At 47.7% G+C, this 6,981-nt stretch overlaps 3 non-coding genes across 3 annotated transcripts in view; all 3 read right to left on the reverse strand.

The window, feature by feature from the left end:
• The window catches only part of LOC148165679 (large subunit ribosomal RNA), a 4,039-nt gene extending 2,142 nt beyond the window's left edge, over window positions 1-1,897 (reverse strand). The window contains exon 1 of the ribosomal RNA XR_015771262.1: window positions 1-1,897. This exon is cut by the window's left edge and continues 2,142 nt beyond it. This is a non-coding gene — a ribosomal RNA (large subunit ribosomal RNA).
• A 658-nt stretch (window positions 1,898-2,555) lies between these two features.
• On the reverse strand, window positions 2,556-2,712 carry LOC148165680 (5.8S ribosomal RNA). The gene has a single exon (XR_015771259.1). It is a non-coding gene; the product is annotated as a 5.8S ribosomal RNA (ribosomal RNA).
• Window positions 2,713-4,328: 1,616 nt separating this feature from the next.
• LOC148165681 (small subunit ribosomal RNA) lies at window positions 4,329-6,249 on the reverse strand. Its single transcript, XR_015771260.1, has one exon. It is a non-coding gene; the product is annotated as a small subunit ribosomal RNA (ribosomal RNA).
• Window positions 6,250-6,981: the final 732 nt, after the last annotated feature.

Raw genomic sequence — 6,981 nt, forward strand, 5'->3', positions numbered from 1 at the left:
CGACCAACGACAAAAATCTACACCACATCAACATCGGCTTTCGCCTAGGGCTTAGGATCGACTGACTCGTGTGCAACGGCTGTTCACACGAAACCCTTCTCCACGTCAGTCCTCCAGGGCCTCGCTGGAGTATTTGCTACTACCACCAAGATCTGCACCGACGGCGGCTCCAGACGGCCTCACGGCCAGTCCTTCTGCGCTCACCGCCGCGACCCTCCTACTCGTCAGGGCTTCATGGCCGGTTAATTTAATAACCTGACCGCACATGCCTCTGACGGCCGAGTATAAGCACGACGCTTCAGCGCCATCCATTTTCAGGGCTAGTAACTTCGGCAGGTGAGTTGTTACACACTCCTTGGCGGATTCCGACTTCCATGGCCACCGTCCTGATGTCTTAAGTTACCAACGCCTTTCATGGTATCCCATAAGCGTCGATTTAGGCGCTTTAACTCGGCGTTTGGTTCATCCCACAGCGCCAGTTCTGCTTACCAAAAATGGCCCACTTGGCACTCTGATTCGAGTCTCGCGGCTTCAATAGTTCGAGCAAGCCGGAGATCTCACCCATTTAAAGTTTGAGAATAGGTTGAGGCCGTTTCGACCCCAATGCCTCTAATCATTCGCTTTACCGGATGAAACTCGTATGCTATGAGCGCCAGCTATCCTGAGGGAAACTTCGGAGGGAACCAGCTACTAGATGGTTCGATTAGTCTTTCGCCCCTATACCCAGTTCCGACGATCGATTTGCACGTCAGAATCGCTACGGACCTCCATCAGGGTTTCCCCTGACTTCGTCCTGACCAGGCATAGTTCACCATCTTTCGGGTCCCAGCGTGTACGCTCTTGGTGCGCCTCTTCTCGCAATGAGAACGAGACGCCCCGGGAGTGCGGGGCGGCAGCCGTAACGACCGCCCATCCTCCCTTGGTCCGCGCAAGGCGGACCTTCACTTTCATTGCGCCTTTAGGTTTAGTTAAATCCCAATGACTCGCGCACATGCTAGACTCCTTGGTCCGTGTTTCAAGACGGGTCCTGAAAGTACCCAAAGCTATAGCGTCGCAGATCGGCGTTTCAACGAGGTCTGTCCGAGAACACCTCAGCGAACAGCCACCCGGGGACGGGACCGGCACCAGGTCCGATCACCATCACGACGGGCGCGCTTGCCGAAGGTCGGACGCTAACTGTGTAGCGGCCCCGCGCCATCTGTATACCGTCGAGCGAGCCGATCGGGAAACACCACGGGTTCATTCGGCGAACGGCGAACCGTCCGAACGAGCTCCACCGCGGGCCTTAGACCGGCACTCAACGGATCGCGACGTCCTACAGGGGGAGAAGTGCACGCGTTCGACGGCAGATCGACAAAACGAAAGGTGCAAACGACGCGTACGCCATCTGTCACACGATCGTCCAGCGCCGCCATCGAGTCACGCTGAATCTCCCCTTTCGACCTTTCGGGTTTCTCAGGTTTACCCCTGAACGGTTTCACGTACTATTGAACTCTCTCTTCAAAGTTCTTTTCAACTTTCCCTCACGGTACTTGTTCGCTATCGGTCTCGTGGTCATATTTAGCCTTAGATGGAGTTTACCACCCACTTAGGGCTGCACTCTCAAGCAACCCGACTCTGAGGAGAGATCCTCCCGTTATCGGCAGCGGTCGCTACGGGCCTGGCACCCTCTATGGGCTGTGGCCCCGTTCAAGATGGACTTGGACGCGCCGCACGATCTCGGGATGACGGATCCTCCCTAACACCACATTTCCCGGCGTCCGGTTTCGGCCGCGGGATTCGGTGCTGGGCTTCTCCCTGTTCGCTCGCCGCTACTGAGGGAATCCTAGTTAGTTTCTTTTCCTCCGCTTAGTAATATGCTTAAATTCAGCGGGTAGTCTCACCTGCTCTGAGGTCGCATATGAAAAATAAAAATTTTTCATTCGGTCATTTCGACGATCACGACACGTCTCCCATTCCTTGCTATACGTGTTCGTCATTTTTCTTTTTAAAAAATGGCTAAGTTTACAGAAACGCTTACGATCTGACGTCTGTCGCGATTTGCATTACACGTCTCGGACACGACGACCGTCTATAACGTTCTCAACCTTAAAACGCCATTTTTTTTTTTAAATGACGACATGTTGAAGAAATAGGACGTGCTACGCCGAAAGACCAGCCAACAACTACAACAAGTAGTAGTTGGTCGCTTTCGCGTCTTAAGATGTCGCGCAAATTTACTCGCTGCACGAGAAACGCACACAAACACACGATTCTACGACACACCACGCAAGAACATGTGCCGACGTAAACACTTTCGTATTTATGATTCGCAAGGTGGACGTCCGACGGACTTTGTAAAAAAAAAATACAAAGCATACCCGTCCCGTCCTTTTTGACGAAAAAACACGCTCGAGTAAACGTCTCGGCACACGTTCGAGGCGTGCGTCGTTATATCGTGACGTAAGTGACGATCACGTACATTAATGAGTACCTATTCGACGCGTCGCAACACATCCAACACGCTCCGACGTTTTCGTCCGAAAACGAAAACCGAGCAGTCTTTGAAATTGACACGACCCTCAGCCAGGATTGGTCCGGGAACATTATATCCGAGGACCGCAATGTGCGTTCGAAATGTCGATGTTCATGTGTCCTGCAGTTCACAAGTTGACGCGCAATTAGCTGCGTTCTTCATCGACCCACGAGCCAAGTGATCCACCGTTCAGGGTAATCTTTTTAAAATTTAAACGCTCGTTCCACAAGAACCCCGATCATGCCGATCGTCCAGCTGTCTATACACGTCTTGCAAAAATTTTTGCGTACGTGCGTACATCCGAAACGAAAATGATCTTCGTGGTTCCGAAACGTGCCACGTCTAAAATTTCGGTGTTGTGGTATGGATATTTATGATTCTCGCTCTTAATTGTCTTTCGTCCGTACTTTCTCGTCTGAAAGGGAACGCGATCGTCGGTCTCAGTTTTACGCGTACGAAAAAATTAAAAAAAATATTAACCCAAACACAAATTTGTATCCGCGCACCGAAAAAGAAGCACTTTTCTTTTTCACGCGGTCTCCGCTTTTACACGCAAAGTACGAGCATGTATGTGTGAAGATGGGACATGTTCGATACGATTTTAATTAGGAATTTGCCAATTTCCTTTTTCTCAGCAATAATTTTAATAAATAATGCTGCTTTCTCTCATAAACTACATTTTCGGTAGTTTTCCTTTATTGTGTCTTTCATTTAGTGTGCGTGTGTCAAGCACTTTAAAAAGTGTGACGAAGAGACGGTTTTTGATCGATCGGAATCAACACATCATTACATCATCGTACTCGTTATGAAAAAGCGAATTAGTATCCGCCGTAAGCGAAAAGAGATTTTCGCGGGCGGTCTTTGTGTTCGTGTTTCAATTTTCTTTCTATATTTTTTCGTCGCCAAACCGAAGACAGATCGTGAATTTTGACGAAAAAATCTATAGACGTGCCAGACTGAGCGTCTAACATAAAATCCTCAAGTTTACCGTTCTATATCGTGACTTAATGACGATTGACGGTGTATATAATTTTGAAATGGTGCAGTCGTACGCTCCGTAAAGAGAATTTTACCGTTTCTAACGAAATCACTTTACCACATCTACCAAAAACATTAAAAAAGCAAGGTGTGATGTGTGTGTGATCGCTCGTTTAACGGCGCTTTCAAAAAACTCTTTGAAGCGTCTAACGACGAACATCATTCACGCGAATCGTAAAATCGGGAGCGTTTCTCGCCGGTCCCGTAGCCGGGCGTAAATCATTTAAAACCCACGGAGTCGTAACCTAATTCGACACCTGCGATTTTCTTCTTTCTCGACTACTCTGCTACATCCTCTCCGTGTGTCCGAAAAAAGAGGACTTCTAACGTCTTTCGACTTTCGCGGTGGAGTTCACAACTTTCCGCGATCCGGTCGAAAAACCGAAAGCGTCCCTCCTTTTTTCCATCATTGGAAAAGATCGAGAGATAGTACAAAAAAAATCAAAAAATCTAGGTACCCGAAGAAACAGCCGTATGCCCGAGCGAATTCGGTTTTTCTCGTTCAAAAAAGGTGAAAAACTCGATCGCAAGGACCGGCGCTGCGGGCCAGCGTAACGCTATTGTTTTTCCGAATATGTACGATTCGTAGTTCAAAACGTCGTACACACGGTGTTTCAAAAAGAAACAAGCAACGGCACGACAAAAGATCGTGCCGTCGACTCCATGTCATCGACGACGGTGTTGTAAAAACATAAAGTGTACATCGACACGATCAAATAAAAATGCATAATAATAAATTATACATATGTCAAAATTCGTGTGTACGAGGACACGTTAATGATCCTTCCGCAGGTTCACCTACGGAAACCTTGTTACGACTTTTACTTCCTCTAAATGATCAAGTTTGGTCATCTTCCCAGCGACATCGACGACGTCGAAACGCCATCGCGTACCGGTCCGAAGACCTCACTAAATCATTCAATCGGTAGTAGCGACGGGCGGTGTGTACAAAGGGCAGGGACGTAATCAACGCGAGCTTATGACTCACGCTTACTGGGAATTCCTCGTTCATGGGGAACAATTGCAAGCCCCAATCCCTAGCACGAAGGAGGTTCAGCGGGTTACCCGGACCGCTCGGTCAGGGAGGACACGCTGATTCCTTCAGTGTAGCGCGCGTGCGGCCCAGAACATCTAAGGGCATCACAGACCTGTTATTGCTCAATCTCGTGCGGCTAGAAGCCGCCTGTCCCTCTAAGAAGAATTGTTTGTACGCCGACAGTAAAAACCGCGCACGACCACCGGGCGAACCCAGGATCGACGGGCCTTTGGGATGTCGAAATACGCCTATTTAGCAGGCTAGAGTCTCGTTCGTTATCGGAATTAACCAGACAAATCGCTCCACCAACTAAGAACGGCCATGCACCACCACCCACCGAATCAAGAAAGAGCTCTCAATCTGTCAATCCTTCCGGTGTCCGGGCCTGGTGAGGTTTCCCGTGTTGAGTCAAATTAAGCCGCAGGCTCCACTCCTGGTGGTGCCCTTCCGTCAATTCCTTTAAGTTTCAGCTTTGCAACCATACTTCCCCCGGAACCCAAAAGCTTTGGTTTCCCGGAAGCTGCCCGCCGAGTCATCGGAAGAACGTCGGCGGATCGCTAGCTGGCATCGTTTATGGTTAGAACTAGGGCGGTATCTGATCGCCTTCGAACCTCTAACTTTCGTTCTTGATCAATGAAAGCGTTTTTGGCAAATGCTTTCGCTTCTGTCCGTCTTGCGACGATCCAAGAATTTCACCTCTAACGTCGCAATACGAATGCCCCCATCCGTTCCTATTAATCATTACCTCGGGGTTCCGAAAACCAACAAAATAGAACCGAGGTCCTATTCCATTATTCCATGCACACAGTATTCAGGCGAAGTTTTAGCCTGCTTTAAGCACTCTAATTTGTTCAAAGTAAACGTGCCGGCCCACCTCGACACTCAATGAAGAGCACCGCGGCGGGATTGAGTTGGGCCGCCCTCTCGAGCTAAGCCCACCGGCAGGACGTCCCGCGGCACGCCAGTTGACACCGCGAACGATGAACCGGCGGCGCGGGACACAGATTCGACTACGAGCTTTTTAACCGCAACAACTTTAATATACGCTATTGGAGCTGGAATTACCGCGGCTGCTGGCACCAGACTTGCCCTCCAATTGATCCTCGTTAAAGGGTTTAGAGTGTACTCATTCCGATTACGGGGCCTCGGATGAGTCCCGTATCGTTATTTTTCGTCACTACCTCCCCGTGCCGGGAGTGGGTAATTTGCGCGCCTGCTGCCTTCCTTGGATGTGGTAGCCGTTTCTCAGGCTCCCTCTCCGGAATCGAACCCTGATTCCCCGTTACCCGTTACAACCATGGTAGGCGCAGAACCTACCATCGACAGTTGATAAGGCAGACATTTGAAAGATGCGTCGCCGGTGCGAGACCGTGCGATCAGCGTAAAGTTATTCAGAGTCACCAAGTTGTACGATGACGGAGACCGCCACCGATTGGTTTTGATCTAATAAAAGCGCTCCTTCCGTTTCCGGTTGGAGCTCTGTTTGCATGTATTAGCTCTAGAATTACCACAGTTATCCAAGTAAATGTGGGTACGATCTAAGGAACCATAACTGATTTAATGAGCCTTTCGCGGTTTCACCTTAATTTGGCTTGTACTGAGACATGCATGGCTTAATCTTTGAGACAAGCATATGACTACTGGCAGGATCAACCAGGGAACTGCGTTCTTGTTTTAAAATAAGAGAGTTTTAGTCTTTCTTTCCTTCTAGTCATATAAGCTACAATAATCGTAGAATTTCGGAAAGACACCTGCTGCTCTTATAAAAAACTGAACACTTTCCTATTATTGTTTTGAAGAAAGTGTGCGTGTCTGCGAAACGAAAACCTCGTAAGAAGAGACGTAACGCCACGCGATCTTTCTGGATGGAAAATTTTTCGACATTTTTTTCACATCATCCTTGATTGAATCTCCTGCAACAATTTTATTCTTATTCATCCGTTCTAAGTTGTCGTCGTCGTCGAAATAAATAATTTGTACACACTTCGGGGTACACGTTTGTCAAAATTCATGAAATGCAACGTAACATTTTTACTTTAATAAATTTTTACAGTGCATTCAGATCGACTAAACGAACAACGACGGATGAATTGATTTATGGATTTTTATTTGTTGCGACTCATCGGAGGAGAGAGTGAAGAAAAAATAATCCAATATCATGGTTACGGAATAATTTTCTATGACTTTTTCATCCTTGTTTGAATCTTGCAACAATTAATTTTATTCATCCGTTCTAAGTTGTCGTCGTCGTCGAAATAAATAATTTGTACACATTTCGGTACACGTTTGTCAAAATTCATGAAATGCAAACGTAACATTTTACTTTAATAAATTTTTACAGTGCATTCAGATCGACTAAACGAACAACGACGGATGGATTACTTATTTTTGT

Source organism: Gnatocerus cornutus, unplaced genomic scaffold, assembly GCF_029298725.1.
Source record: "Gnatocerus cornutus isolate USDA-ARS CGAHR unplaced genomic scaffold, icGnaCorn1.1 ctg00000250.1, whole genome shotgun sequence".
NCBI classification, from domain to species: Eukaryota; Metazoa; Arthropoda; class Insecta; order Coleoptera; family Tenebrionidae; genus Gnatocerus; species Gnatocerus cornutus.